Source organism: Diadema setosum, chromosome 9 (genome assembly GCF_964275005.1).
Source record: "Diadema setosum chromosome 9, eeDiaSeto1, whole genome shotgun sequence".
NCBI lineage: Eukaryota > Metazoa > Echinodermata > Echinoidea > Diadematoida > Diadematidae > Diadema > Diadema setosum.
Window position 1 is genome coordinate 35,899,700 of NC_092693.1, and position 17,019 is coordinate 35,916,718.

Here is a 17,019-nt window from a genome sequence, read left to right on the forward strand (position 1 = left end):
CCTAGGACTGGCTACATGCAGTAATAGGTGAAGCATAAAAGCACTGGAAGTCAGCAAATTGGCGTACGAATGACACTATTTTGGGTTGCAGTGCTGCCTCTGGCTACAGGAGTGTAGATTTCAATCTCTAGAGGTGAAAATTAAAGCCACTGGAAGTCAGCGAAGCGGCATACAAATGCCACTACTTTGGGGTTGCACTGTCTCTTACATCCGCCGCACTTGGATCCGTCCAGACTTATTCCAAGGAGATATCTGACAGAGAGAAAGAAAAAAAGATGGTAAGATATTACAAAAATAGATTAATTTCACAATTGAAATGATTTTTTAATTTTTTTGTTTGGCTTTACATAAATAATGGACTCATGATTAGCAAGCCTATACTGAAATTTATTAAACATTAATAATAGATTATACATTTTATTTTTTTTTTTTGGCTAGTAAAGAGCCAAGCTCTTTCCTGAAACAAAGGAGGCAAAAACAAACAAACAAACTATCAAAAAAAATTATAAACTAGAAATGTCGCTTTGGCGACTGGTATGCCTCCGCCATAATGCATGATTTTCCCAATAGGTCTAGATAGTAGTAAGTGGACAATGTGTGATTACATTTTCACAAAATTGGCAAATATTGAAATGACAAGTTTGTCACAAATGTGTTGAATGTTCACCTTCCTTGACCTACGTTTAATTGGATGAATAGAAGAGCATGTATCTAGGGATTTAAGGACTTTAACTTGACTTTGACCCATTTATACATTTAGGCATTGAGTAATTTTCAAGGTACAGGTGTGAAAAAAGTGCAATTTCTGAATTGAATAGTAAATTGTTACCATTTTCATCTGGCCTTTGACCCTAAAATTCATAAGATAATCACTTTCAGGTAGAACATGCATAATATGTACTAAGTTTCAAGATAACTTGAGCCACTTCCGATATATGGAGGAAAAAGTTAGTTCAGCACTTTCACTTGATCTTTGACCTTTCGACCTTTGAGGGTAAAAAAGAAGAAAAAAAGAACTTTCCAGAGAATTTCTATTAGGTAATACACATGCATACACCAGGTGTAAAAAAAAAATAACCCTGCTGGCATTGCATAAATATGAGGAAAATAGTAAAATTTTGAAATGTTGCACTTGACCTTTGACCCCTGACCTTTGACCCCATGAACCCTACATTCTCTAGATAATCACTTCCAGTCAGTACATGTATATACTATGTTCCATGAAGATACCTTGAACAATTTTCCAAGGTACGGAGAAAAAAAAGAAGTTTTAATATTTTTACTTGACCTTTTGACCTTTGACCTTTGACCTCATGACCCAAACTTTCACCAGAGAATCTTAATCGGGTAATACATGTATACACTAATTTTGAAGAAAATATCTTCAGGCATTCAATAGATATGGTGGAAATAGTGAAATTTTATGTATTTGACCCTGACCTTTTGACCTTTGACCTTTGACCTCATGACCCAACTTTCACCATAGAATCTTAATTGGGTAATACATGTATACACTAAGTTTCAAGAAAATATCTTCAGACATTCAATAGATATGGTGGAAATAGTGGAATTTTATGTATTTGACCTTGACCTTTTGACCTTTGACCTTGAGCATGTGCACAACTTCACCCCCTAATACACATACATGCCAAGTTTCATTAGGATACCTCAACCGGTTTTGATAGTTACCTTGTCCACAAAATTCATTACGGACGGACGGACGGAACGGACGGACGGAAGGACGGACGGACGGACAACCCGAAAACATAATGCCTCCGGCACCACTTCGTGGCGGAGGCATAACAAACGCAAACACAAACACAAACTAAAAGAAAACACCTTAGTATGCCTGAGTTTGGGCTAGTAGCTAGTAGTTCTTGACATTCTGGAGTTTCACACAGCATTGCCCAAAGGTATGTTTACCTTCAAAATGTGACAGTTGTGAAGAAAATCTTATTTGCCTTACCAAAAACTCATGCTTATGCTTTTGTTTTCTAGGGCAAGTCCACAAGTGCTGTTGCTTACTCACCAAGCATGATTTGGGTAGCAAAGTACATGAAACATATTTTGGAATTGTCTATTTTTTCAAGAAAAAATGCTCTAGAATCAAAATGCCTTAAGTTCTGATATTAATGATGTGGATGTCATATAAAACGGGAAGTGCTGATCTATCAAATACCTCAAAAAATTCCAGATCACAATCAAAAGATCTAGAATGTTGCATTTTCTTAAAGCCACCCTGAATAAATCCTTTCAATGAAAACAATATAATAACCAGATGGATTCTTGAATGGCAGTCAAAATTAATGCCTCCAACATTGCCATATCTGAATACACTGAACTTTTAATATTTTCAAAAACTTTGATAATCTAATCAGATTGTCATTGCCATATGCATACGTGAGTAAAGTTTTTAGTTGTTCTGTCAGTTGCTTCCTAAGTTATCACAAGAATGATGGTATTTTTCATGTATACAATAACCTCTATGACTTTTGACCCCAAATGAGCCAAGTTTGAAGGGGAGCCACCAAAAGGGTCTTCAGCTATCGAGAGAATGAAAACAGGACAGATGAACGGACAACAACAACAACAACAAAATTAATCCCTCCGGCACCCACCTCCAGCAGGCTGCAGCATATTGACACATGATAAAGTACATTCAAAATAAAAAAGAGCTCAGATATTCTATGCTTCTGATATTTTGCATGCCATTAGTACCTCTGAATGAATTCGAGTGTTGTGGATGCGGTGCTCTGATACTGCAAGTTCAGATTGTAGTATGAGGCAAACGGGAAGGATAACCCACAAATGAAGCCTGCTTCAGCTGGTGTAGATTGACCAATAACACCATTTTCCACAAGAACCGTCCATCTGGATGTTGCTGAGGCAATGGGATCCCCTATCAAACAAAAATAAAGTTACAATTTAATCATTATGACCTTCATTTGGCTTAACTGATTTATGGTTTTGCTTCTGCTACACTGGCTGATGGGAACATCTCTGACACCTTTCACTAAAGAGTAAAATATATTGTATGAAACAATTAAGGTTTCTGATTGGTCAGATTCGCGTGTCTTGCCATTGCATAATTCATTATATGCCATTTTTTACACAAACTGCCATAAACAACGCTCGATAACGATAAAAATTAATCGATAATACAGAGTTCATTGCACTGTATCAATGAATGTTGCAATGTAGAGTTTGTGAGTTCCGATCCCAAAAGCAGTTTCCCATCTTACATGTATATAACGCATAGTACATGCTCATTTTCGTCAAATATACCGTATATGGATGCACATATTATGGTACATATTCAACTCAAGAGCATGCACTATATGTATAATATTTTCTTCTCATTTTTGATAGACCAGATATGTTTTTTCCTTCCCCCCCCCCCCCTCCAATCCAATACACATTGTGGAAATATCACAAGACAAGAGCACAGAGTGAAAAGTATAGATTGTTTTTTGCTCTTTTCTTCCTCTCTTGTTTTTACCATTTGGTTAGGATCATACAGTATTCACATGTCTCCTTGGTAAGTGATTGCATTGTACATTCAAATGATGTTACAGTTTGAAATGAATTAAAGACTGTAAAAGGCTGAAAGTACGATAACTACAAGTCTGGTTAAGAAGATGGACACATAATCTATACAGACATTAATCTACACCCAAAAGTGAAAATGTTTTTAATGTCCAATTATATCATTCTACAACGATTTTCAATCAAAATCTTTGGAAGTCTTAAATGATAACGCACCTTGGATGACAAGCTTCGGTGCTTCACATTCAGTTGCCTCGCTTGCTCTTTCGAATTCCTCAGCAGTAGCAGTTACCTGAAGATTAAGGGTGCATAAAGGAAAAGAATCATATGAAAATCAAGTGTTTATACCACAATTACACATTTGATTCAACTCTTCTACACTATAGTGTCATTTAATTGATTTTGATTTAAATATAGCAGTCCCCAAATTTGAAGCTCCAATCCAATCTCAAATCAAGTTTCAGTTGTTCATCAATGAACTTGCATAATACTTGCAGGGTGGGAGTTTTTTTTTTTAGATGGGGTGTGCCAATGCCTCACTCAACCCCCCACCAAAAAAAAAAAAAAGTCTAAGGAACAGTTCCACAGAGAAAAGAATTTAAGGTTCTTGAGAACTAGTAGCTTAAACACATTTAACCGGTTCAATCCTTCAATCCAATGCACTAGCTGGCAAGATGAATTTTATAAAGAAAACATATTCACAAAGCGTAGAGTGATTGGCATGAAAGCAATAACCAAATGCTTAATTTTTGTACTCCAGACTAATATTGCAAAATATTTTTTGGGTACAGATAAGAATAAAATGTAATTATTAATTCTTACATCCCAGAGTAGGAAGAGTGCATCATCCTTCACTTTGAAGAAGCTCTGGAGACCTGTCAAGATGGCCCATGCGACCTGGTGCAAGTTGGGATCCCCTTCGCCATATACCGCTTCCACAATTTGGCGGGCATCGTTCTTATCGTCCCATTTCTCCTTCACTAGGAATTGAAGGATGGCTTGTCCTTTCTCTCTAAATGCGGTCAGAAGGGTGGAGGTAATATTGACACCAGTAAGGGTTGAAAAATGCTTATACTGAACATGGTAGGAAGGAAGAGATTTATACGGCCACTGGTCCTTGATTCGGTGTACCATCTGTGGTGGTGGCCCATTGAACCTTTCTTTGTAGATAATATGTAATGGTCATTAAAGTCACCAACATGTATTGCATCTTTCACCTCAATTTGAATCACATTGGACAGAGGGAAGACTCCATTACGGCTCTGATGTTGGTGTCGTCGCTTTGTCGCTCAGCACGGTCTCTCCGCTGTGTTAGTGTGTACTTTGTGTGCGATGTTTAAACCGACGCTAGCATTTAGCAATCAAAATTTAGGCGAATGTGTATCCAACATGCAAGTAACACTGAGATTTGATACTAACTTCAGCATACAGCAGAGAGATCGTGTTGAGCGATGACAGTGACAGAGAGTTCCCTCGGCCTCTGTCTCACTTGATTCAAATTGAGGTGAAAGATGCGATACATGTTGGTGATTACTCTCTGAAATTTTGACGAAAATTCTTTCACGGATGCGGGCAGGATATGAAAGTGCATTAGCACCTTCTGTCTCTTCTGACAACTGTAACAGTGAATACTTGACCCAGTCCCACTCAGGCATGCATAGTCAGGAGTGACCAATTTCAGCGGTTATCTTAGAAGTTATCAGAACATACATAAAAATGTACATATGGGACTAGATTCTAAATGTAAACAAGCAATGAATGCACCTCTGTTAGTACTGCCGCTGTTTATTTTGACACCTCGGAAGGCATTGATATTAAATATGCTGTTAATCTTCAATCTGATTTAGCTGATAAAATATAGAATCATGTCATAGATCCCTTGTGAAAAAGTACTGCAGTAGTACTGCAGTACAAGTACTGCAGTACTACTGCAGTACACGTACTGCAGTAGTACTGCAGTACTAGTACTGCAGATGTACTGTAGTAAATTGGACACTTTACTGCAGTACTAGTACTGCAGTACTGCAGTACTGCAGTACCAGTACTGCAGTACTAGTACTGCGTACTGCAGTACTAGTACTGCAGTAGTCATTGCATCAGTAGTACTGCAGTACTGGTACTGCAGTAGTCATTGCATCAGTAGTACTGCAGTACTGGTACTGCAGTACCAGTAGGCCTATTGCAGTACCAGTACTACACAGCAGTAGTACTGCAGTACCAGTACTGCAGTACTACTGCAGTACTGGTACTGCAGCACCACTGCAGTACTACTGCAGTACTACTGCAGTACTACTGCAGTACTACTGCAGTACTACTGCAGTACCAGCACTGCAGTAGTACTGCAGTACCACTGTAGTACTACTGCAGTACCAGCACTGCAGTAGTACTGCAGTACCACTGCAGTACCAGTACTGCAGTAGTACCAGTACTACAGTAGTACTGCAGTACCATTGCAGTACTGGTACTGCAGTAGTACCAGTACTACAGTAGTACTGCAGTACCACTGCAGTACCAGTACTGCAGTAGTACCAGTACTTCAGTAGTACTGCAGTAGTACTACAGTACCAGTAATGGTACTGCAGTACTCAGTACCGGCACTGCTGTACTACTGCAGTACCAGTACTGCAGTAGTACTACAGTACCAATAGTGGTACTACAGTACCAGTAATGGTACTGCAGTACTCAGAACTGGCACTGCTGTACTACTGTAGTACCAGTACTACAGTAGTACTACAATGGTACTGCAGTAGTACCAGTACAGGGAAACCTGGGAAACGAGGATATCTTATTGGTCTCATCTGAATTTGCAAATATTGAAATAGTAAACATACAGTATGCATATGTTTACAATGAGGTACCGGTTATAACAAGGAAAAAATGGTGGTCCCACCAACCTCATTATAAAAGGGTTACCCTGTACTTCATTACTGCAAATGAATATACAATGTACATGTACAATTACAACGGTAAACAAGTGACAATCTATATCCGCTTTCATAGCATACATAAACAATAAATAAAATATAATACAATGTTTGTTTTTTTCTAGAATTCAAGTACTATATGAGACCCATGTATGTTTTTCACTGTAGGCCTACACCCCATCTGGGGCCCATATGGGCCAAATGGGCTTTGCCAATTTAGTTCCATATTTTCCCCATATACACCACATGGGGCCCACATTGGTTTTGTCAGGGCAGGCATGTAATCTAGAAGATATTCTTCAACAGTGTAAGTGTAGCTAGGTTGAAAGGGAAATTTGTTTTCCAAGGTGGAAACACAGATTTCTCTCATGTGAATGTTTGCAAAGAAATGAAATAACAAACAACATACAGTAAATGTATGAAGATGAATTACAACAGACCGCTTCTGCAATTTAGTAAGATTTTATGCATGCTTTCTTCACAAAATTGAACCTTAACAACCACAAAGCTTGACTGAAGGCTTGCCCAAACCAGCAACAGCCATGGGAATTCATGTCTGTGGAACTCGGTGGAAGGGAGCAGGTGAATGATATGCTTCATTTCTAGGCTGTTGGAAAAGAAATATCCGTAAGTTGTTATGTAATACATTACAGAAACGGTTTGTTGGCACAAGAGATGACACTTCAAACGCTGACGGGAATAATGATCAATATGATGTACATGTATTACGAAAACATGCAATCCTGATGTAAAGTTAAGTTGAGAGGAGTAGAGAACACAAAGAATTCAAATCTGAGTAGACTTGATGTAGCATAAAATTTAAACTATTTATTATGGAAAGTCCAGCAAATGAAGGAACATATTCACAATGCATGCAAGAAAAAAAAAATTGTAATGTTCTGTCAATATCATGATACAGTACATGTATAAGGAATTATATGTATTTTCAATTATGATCATATAAATAAAAATGATGCATGAAAAAAATTCCAATACTTGGTTTGATTTTACAGTCCAAGTAGTAGTACGTAGCCGACTTGATCCTGACACTTTTCCTTTTCATTCAAGAAAACACAATCAACATTCTCCTCATTTACAAAAAAAAGAGAAGAAATGTCACTGAATGTGATAAATGTCCCACCATAGTCTACAATCACAAAGGCGACAGTCAATCTTTTTCTTAATTTCCAGCTAGAGCCTCTTGCACACTCTTTGTCCTCCTCCTCGTCTGCATGTTTCCTTTATGATCACGCGAGTTGGAAATCCAGTGGCAAGCCCAGTTTGTGGTCTCTTTCTCGCTGGTATCTTGCATCCCTTTGCTTGTGCATACGAATGTATCATGTCTGCAGTAGAAAAGATGATAGAAAAGGAAATGCTAAATTGTCAGTACATACCTGTGTATACATACATGAATTTCAAGATTGAAAAAATGAAACATCATGGAAATTTTATTCCAAGTATCCAGATATTGAATCAACCCCCTCCCCCTCCACATTTTGGCGACTACTCCGCCACATAAAATTTTTTGACTGCATCGTTCCCTGACTTTTTACTTTCAAGTCTTGCACATCTTTTGATACTGTCATGACGCTGCATGACATTTTATGTATGCCTGTCAGACTGAAAATGGCTCAAAACGTGATTTTGTGTATAAAGTCTAAGCAAATTGAGTTTTCTCTTCTTATTCATAAAGATATTTATATCTTTATGAATAAGAAGAGAAAACACAATCTGATCATTTTCACTTTCATGGGCTGAAACTAATTAAATTTATCATGATAATGCTTGAAATGGGTTCTGACATAAATTCTGCGGGAAAAAAATGATAAATCAACAGGCCGAAAAAACAAAAAAATACATGTACCTAAGATTACCAAGAAATTAATACAACAATAAAATACTGAAGAAATTGACTTTGATACTACTTTTTTTTTCAAATTCATTGTTAGAAATGCCACAAAGAATGTTTTCACCAAAAAATAGGGTTCTAGGAGCTTTAATATCTGATAGGGAGCAAAATGCATGATTTTATGCATATACTGTATGACGAAAATTTCCATTTCTTTTTGTATAGCTTGGTAGATTACACCACGGGTAATGAACAAGCCAAATTTCACAGCGATTGTGCAATCAAACGCTGAGATCTCGGGGGGGGGGGGGGGGGGGGGGGTGGTAATTGAATCAACCCCTCCCAGGCCACAGAACACTAAAAAGGGCCTGGCCTGGTTAGGGGTAAGAGGAATTCAAAGTTTATTTGATGAAAATTAGATATGGAATAGCTACAAAATCCAAAAAGTACAACTAAAAGATTGTAATAAAATTTGGATTCCACACTCTAATAGGATTGCTCTGTTTTGGACATCCCAGCCATTTCAAAATTGATTTTCATTAAAAAAAAAAAAAAAAAATTGAAATCCCCATGAAACTACATGGTCGTTCATAAAATTGCATTTTACAAGAGGTTTCTCACTATCCCACAAAAAAAAAAAAACATGACAAAAACCTTAAGCCAAGTCTCAACCAAAACTTTATGATAGAGCTCTGTATCCTATAAAAACGAAGGAAAAAAAAAAAACTTTGAATGTGGAAATAAAAAAAAAAAAAATGGCTAAGAAAGTAATTCTGTTTTTGAAGAGGGCTTGGCTTGACTTACTGAAAATAGTACTTGAGACGAAAGCATGGCAACCTTGTAAATCTGCAAACGAAGATGTCCCCTTCATGCTCAACCCGTTGTTGCCATGCAGGTCTTTCTGATCTCATGACCCACAATCTTCTCCAGAGAGTTGCCGCACACCGCCTGCCATTAGGATCCACTGATTCTGAGGATGCATGTCTGAAAAAGAGTTGAAAAGATCAAATCCTTAAATAAAATAAGAGAATTTACTAAACTGAAACAAGCAGCTGACAAGACAAATGATTAATTCCTTACTTTTGTATACATGTAAAGAAACATTCAAATCTCATTTCTCATTTTATGTGACATTTAATTTCATATAAACACTATGTTCACCGTTATTGAATTGATTTGGTTAAAAACTAACAACAGATTACAGAGGACAGAGGTCAAGGGAAAGAAAAATGACACATATAGGCAACACTTTCGAATACTAGTATTTTGCTCACCAATATCTTTCTACCAGCATAAGAAATCTCCAGAAGCTAGAAGGCTGTCGAGCTCCTGGAAAGCTGCCTTACTCTCGAGGGGGTAATGGCGGCATCGTAGTCTCCTCAGCTCACCAATCTCCATGTTTACTGGTAAAGCAACCTGCTGTGGTGGCGCTCTGCAATTTGAATGTACACCTGCTCATGTTGGTCTAGCCTCTCCAATACTTCAAGCCTATGGAGAGTGAACATCCTCTGATCTGAAAATGCAGATGAAGAAAAGCATTCAAAAGATTAAAGACGTACTGTCGTGCATATTTTGAATTGATTGTAAGTGCTTTGGGCCTTGTGGGAAAAGCGCACTATAAGTAATAATAATAATAATAATAATAATGCTTCACAATGGATGAAACAATTAACCACTGGACTGCTGCAGGCTATTACGCACACTGAACACCTGGGTGCTGATGCATAATAATGCATGTGTATCTCAAAACATGCCTTCCAGAAGGGGAAAGATTGGCCAAGATTATATTGCTTGAAATATGAAATAGTGAGGCATCATCCTCTCCTGATCTGCGATACCTCCACAAATCCTTCACAAAGAGCAGCTTTACTTACTATCATCAAAAGATTCATCAAAATCCTTCTTCCCACTGTAGGTCGCCATTTTGAATTGAGACTCTATAGAAACTTTCACCTTGGAGACCAATCAAAACCCTCACAAATCACAGCTAAATCACTGATTTTGGGGGGCACCTGTTGCCCGTACATTCAATCATGTCATTCAGGTGCTGTTTGAACTGTAGGAGTAGGGGTAGCACAGCGCTGAGGCTTCAAATTACACATTATATGAAGACGTAATATTATATTACATGCTCAGCACACAATGGAATGTTGCCAAGGATATTACGTGGTCCGCAGCCAAGTGGTTAAACCCACAAATCTCACAGAAAGTTACTTGCAAAATGCTTGTGATGGAGTGAAGAGGTGTATCCTAACGGTTAGACTGAGCTTTAGCCTTTAGTTGACAAAAACTTTTGTCACAATCATAGGAATTTGACAAGGAATGTCTTAAATCTAAACGTATGTCTCCTTACAGTTAGCTGCACGCTTAAGGAAGTGCAAAATCAAATTCCGAGCCTCTGTGTCCAAATTCTCATTTTTTATGGATGTGACATAGGTGGTTACTATTCAGGATATCTGGGTAAAGGTATGATGCAAAGTTGATTGTAGAGTCTAGAGGCAGCTGAAAACTCCCCCGGCTGAACGTAACATACATGTGAATACAGATTCTAACGTTATATCTTATGGTAAGGGTACCACCTATCGGCAGGGTACCTGCTTGACATCGGCACCCTGCGTATTTATCATGGCTGTTTGCGTATGAACGAAAAAGTATGCGCGGGATTACAGTAAGTGTCATTAGCTTTGAAAACAATAAAAACGAAGAAACGCAAATCAAACTCACAAACAAACTAACAAACCAAACTACTGTAGTAGTAGGGTTGGGGGTACCACGTATCGTCACCCTAAGGATCTGTAGCTTGTTTATTCTAAAAATAGAACACAAATCCGCCTTATTCTTACCTCAAATATGCCATAAATACTGCAGTTTTGAATGTCGTGACCGTCTCGTTGATTATGAATCTCCGTTTTAAAATAGCGCAATTTTAGTACGTGCGTTCCGTTTTCTTCGGGCAGCTAAAAAGGGAACCTTGCGATCGGCACCCCCTGTGACCCCCTCCCCTCCATTGGTAGAGTCTATACACGTGAATTTCACAGCATAGGTAATACTAACTGCGACCAGCAGCCCCAACGTACAACGTACAACGCAGAACGGCGGGTCTCCGGGGCTAAGGTAATACATGTGAATTTCACAGGCCATAGGTAATACACGTGAATTTCACAGCCATGCGTCGTTATACTGAGCGGATGTGTAATTTTTTAGCTTGGTTTGTTTGAGTTTGATTTTCGTTTCTTCGTTTTTATTGTCTTTATAGCTAATGACACTTAATCCCACGCGTACCTTTTCGTTCTATACGCAAACAGCCATGATACGCAGGGTGCCGATGGGAAGGTGCCCTGCCGATAGTAGTAGCCCTAGACATAACAGTCAGACCGCAACGTCCTGAAAAGCCTTTGCATTTATCGTACGCGTATGCATGGACCTCGCGGACATGAATACGTAATGAGCTGGGAGACCACATTTTTAGAGTGTCTGTAAATCTAAACGACATTATCAATCTTCATGATTTATATATCGATAAAAAGCTGAAGAGTTGTACTTTGATGAAATTTGACCACTTGAAAGGTTATGACATATAAAATATACTGAACAAGGAAATTATAAAACACAAAATTTGCATATTTTCCATTCTTCTTAAGGGGTACACTAGACCGACGAAATTAAGGTGGACCAAAATGGAAGAGGTATAAAATGAAAGAGGAAATATCATTCTATGAAAACATAATGACTTTATGTGGACTGATCCTATGAACGGGTCAGGTTGGCGAATAAATCATTGCGTTGTACAGTTAATTTTTGACGAGATTTCAGTTTGCCGCAAATACGCGTTTCTGATTGGTTAATTCCCTCTGAGTGGCGAGTTGAACGCACCTCGCGGAACGACAGTAAACGTGTACTCTACATAACAGTAATACACTGTGTGTAGATGACTGTGTAGGACCCTATGGTGTGTGTGTGTGCGCGCGCACACAATGTGTGTATACGCGCTCAGGTTCAGGCAACTGCAGCTGGTGTAAGATCTCCACGTAAACAACAAGAACAACACTCCACTCTGATCGACGGCTCAACTTTGGCTTGAACTTTTTTTTTGCCGGCACAACTAGATAAGAGTAGAGTGCATTAATAAGTAGCATACAAATCAATAATACAAGATCTAGCACTGTGTTTGCACACATCAGTTCTTTGGGGCTCTCTTTTTGGTATTAGAATAATTATTCCTTATTAATCCACTGTATACATCGCTGATTAATTTATCTAATGATACCCTGGGAGCGTATGTATCTCAAATTACCACACTATGATTTTTACTCGACGAGACTTTCAATTTTTATTGTTTTCTAAGCGAGGGACCAATTCAGTTCTTAGTGTGCTGTTATAACAGGTATATCTAAAACGTTGACTATCATTCATGTGGTGATTCAACCTATGAACGGGTCGGGTTGGCAATAAATAGAAAGCCTTGTTCTAATTTGTCTCAGGGTCGTTTGGAAAATATCGATATAATGCAGAGATATGAATAATGATATCATAAGCTCATTTTGTATAATGTAAGCATTAAAAGCTGTGATTTATTTCAAATATTTACAAACCATGTCAATCGGTCACGGATAGTAGATCTTCATGTCGCCAATAAGTGAATCTCGTAGACCATGCACTTTGTCTCTGAATTATCTCGCAAAATCTCGGGTGCTGAGAAGGACATGCGCAAAAACCTGCGCGTACGATAAATTTTTGATTTGAGCTCATTAACAGCAGCGTTGCGGTCTGACTGATAACACATAACACATGCGCATGTGTTGTGTAGCCCTAACAATGTTACACATAACACATGCGCTCAGTAACGACGCATGGCTGTGAAATTTACGTGTATTACCTATGGAGGGAAAGGTGCCGATCGCTAGAACTAACGTTGTGCAAAGAAAACGGATTGCGTGCACTAAAATTGCGCTATTTTAAAATGGAGATTTAAAACCAACAAGAAGGTCACGACATTCGAAACTGTAGTATTTATGGCATATTTGAGGTAAGATTTAGGCGAATTTGTAATATATTTTTGGAATAAACAAGCTACAAATCCAATAGGGTGACGATAGGTGGTACCCTCAATCACACACAATCAACATGTAGCCGTAGGGTATACAGTTGTACGTAACTTACCATTAGCTGCAAGCAGCTTTGCTTGATGTGTTGATGCAGATTTTCCGCTGCCTCATACTACAGTCACTTCCTCATGGGAACAACAACGTGAATATTGGGCATTGTCCTTTATCCAGTTCACCACAGGACCTTTTCCAACGCTGTCATCACAGCCACAACAGGGCATAAAATTTCGGTAATCGTGTAGAAATGCACACCTACCGTTCGCTTCGCTGTTTGTCAATCAAATTTTTTGAAGCTATTGGAGAGAAGCTATCAGAGAGTTTTCATGGAATTAGAAAGCCGAAAAGGTAAGAAAAATGAGAAATCGGAGTTGAAAAGTACGTCGGTCGCGAACATAGTCTCCGACGTAACTAGTGCACCGATTTCGCAGAGAACGATGTCAACGATTATAATCGATTCTGGTAGTCTCTAATTAGCCGCTTACTAACAATATCGAACTCGACTCGTGCAATACGTGTAGCCCCTAGGCCCTACTTTCTTTTTCTATTTTTTTTTTCTTATTGTTAGCTCACCCGAGTCGAAGCAGGGAGGCGTGGGACCACCTCCCTGGTCGAAGGCTCAAGTGAGCTATTGTGATAGTTCTTTGTTTTCATTGCCACTATCATGATTACCACTATTCAAATTATTGGTGCGATTATTCCTTTCTTTAAAAATGGTGCCAAGTATTGATTTTATCATGAAAAAAGTTGATAATAATTTAGATTAAATTATTTAATTTGAACAGTATTGAAGGGAATAGAATATGGTTGAAGGAAAAGTGGAAGAAAAAATGTTGGGCTATTAGGGAGAGAGAAAGAGAGAGAAAAGAAGATGAGAAGGAAGTTGAATTCAAAGGGGATTTGTTTCTAGTAATTTTCATCATTCATAGGCCTAATTTAATGAATTAATGAGAATAGTATTACAAAAAGTGTATGTTCGTTCTCTGCGCTGCCATTTTGCTTTGTACGCGTAACGTTTTACAGAATTTGAAAATGCAACTCAACGGCGGTACTGTGCACACGCACGCGCGCGTAGCTACTACATGTATTAACCACAGAAGATTATACAGTAAACCCCACTCAGTGGTCATAGAAGCAATATGTGCGTGCGCGCGGGCTGGCGATCACACGTGCACTCGATTGGCGCCACAAAATACTAAGTAGACACGAATGGGGGGGGGGGGGGGCTATCGGAGATCCGGTTAGTACATTTTCGGCGCATCGTGATAAAATAAAACAGAAGAAATTTGATCGGATTTCAACTCTTTATGTGCCATGGTGGAAATCCCCTGTGTGCCACGTTATTCTGAGACACGGAGGTAGTCATGCTTACAAAATTCTGTTAGGATCAGCATAATAGTAGGCAAGGTGAACAGAACTAGGTACCATTTGTAGACTTGCCGCTTTTCAAACACGGAATTTCGAATTTACACCCGTGTTTTTCCCATTTTGCAGAGACCGCGGTTCCTTCCATGTTTCTTTGGTAAAAAAAAAAAAAATGCAATAAGATAACATCAGATCTTCCTACTATTAATTATCAAACATAATCATTTCGTGTGCGTAATTTTATAGGTCAGCCCACAAAATGCAACAAGCAAAAAAAGATAACGCACTCCAACTTTTGAGGCGACACTCGTGGCAAATATGAAAATTGGAACGCGTGTAAAACTCAACATTAACCTTTCCATTTCAATTCAATTAAATTCATTTCTTTTCCATACTTCTCATGAGCATTATAACAGAAATCAAACCAGTAAGTTAACCTTTTTTACAATGTGTGGAACACAAAATATATGGTGTTAACACAATAATTACATGTAGTGATAACTGGTTAAAATCGAAATCGAAATGGGGTTGATTAAAGAGAAGTATGACGGGACCTATATCTTGTTTGGCTGTAAGCCCCGAGTAATCAGTGTTGGCGAAAAAGAAACGGAGAACGGATAGAAGTCAAGACCAGATTATGTCATGGTGCCAAATAAGAAAATGGAGGTAACATTTGTAGTCCCGACTTCCTGTTCTTTTGCTGGTTAGCAAAAATATTGTACGAATATATGATTATAGCTGAAATGATTAATACAATTGCGATCTCTCCGGTTGACAGTAGCGTAAAAAATGTTAAATAACGCAATCCTGTCGCATATTAATTTAATGGATGTATACAACGCGAAGGGATTTTCGGGAAAAGATAAAGAAGCATCTTTGATCCTGGGCGCAACGATAATACATTGTATGAGATTATACAGCCAAAATGATTCATGAAATCTTCGCATTCCCGCTGCATGGGCACCAACAACGTATAACGTATAACCTAATCTCGCAAGTTAAGGTATTAAACGTCGCACATACTCTGAAATCATCGCGATCTCGCCGGATGACAGTAGCGTAAAATAGTTGAATAACGCATGTTAAGCTACGTAATCGGTGTTCAGAAGAAGAAACAAACGCATTTAACTCTTTGAATTGATCTGGATTTGTTTATTATCACAATTTTAACAACGCAGTTTACAATGCAGATATTTCTTTCTTTCAGAATGGTCTACGAAGAACAGATTTGCGTAAAATGGATCACAAACTTTCTGAATTCAATCATGTCGCATATTTTTCAAGAAGGGATGTACAAAACGCGAAGGGATTTTCAGAAGAAAATGAACAACGCATCTTCAATCCCTTCGGGTGCAACGATAATACATTGTATGAGAATCTTGATGACAGCCGAAATGATTTATGAAATTATCACATTCCCACTGGGCACCAACAGCGTAAAAAAAAAAGAAAAAAGAAAAAAAGAATCTCACAAGTTACGATAAACGACACATAATGTTATGTTACTTTAATCATCGCGATCTCGCCGGTGGACAGTATATAGCGTAAAAATAATTGAATAACGCATGTTAAGCTACCTAGTCGGTGTTCAGAAAAAGAAATTAACGCATTTAACAATTTGAATAGATCTGGGTTTGTTCATAACCACAATTTTTAACAACGCATTTCACAATGAACATTTTCTTTCTTTCAGAATGGTCTATTAGGAACATATCTGATGTGTAAAAAGAATCACAACCTTCTAGATTCATTCCTGTCGCTTATTTTTCAAGAACGGATGTACAAAACGCGAAGAGATTTTCGAAAGAAAATAACGCATTTTAATCCTTTCGGCCGCTACAATCATAAATTGTATAAGATTTACAGCCGATGTGAATCATGAAATTATCCCATTCCCGCTCGAAACCAGCGTAAAAATGCCTCGCAAGGTCCGGTAAACAACGCATGTATGTTACTTTATTTGCGCTGGTGTTTAGAAAAACTTAAACACATTTTATGCAATCTGATTTTAATGATAATGATATAAGCCTATGTTTGTCAAGAATGTAACATGCTCTATTATATTCGAAGAGATTTTGGAAGAAAAAATAATAGTAGTACTGACAATAAGCCACTTCAAAAAAAAAATCAAAAGTACTGCAGTACTCCAACTTATAATCTGCAGAAGAATCATCAATAAAACTACCTCTCAAGTACTGCAATACTATACAATGTACTGTGCTGCCTCAAAAAA

General features: G+C 38.1%; 1 long non-coding RNA gene and 1 pseudogene across 2 annotated transcripts; both read right to left on the bottom strand.

Moving 5' to 3' along the window:
* On the bottom strand, positions 1–4,756 carry LOC140233348 (uncharacterized; annotated as a pseudogene).
* A 2,557-nt stretch (positions 4,757–7,313) lies between these two features.
* Positions 7,314–13,673, bottom strand: LOC140233077 (uncharacterized). 2 transcript variants are annotated; one of them, XR_011901523.1, is made up of 4 exons: positions 13,480–13,673; positions 9,594–9,832; positions 9,124–9,303; positions 7,314–7,813 (listed from the first exon to the last, which is right to left on the bottom strand). It is a non-coding gene; the product is annotated as an uncharacterized lncRNA (long non-coding RNA). The 2 variants fall into 2 exon arrangements; XR_011901524.1 differs by lacking the exon at positions 13,480–13,673 and adding an exon at positions 12,912–12,943.
* Between the last annotated feature and the right edge of the window lie 3,346 nt (positions 13,674–17,019).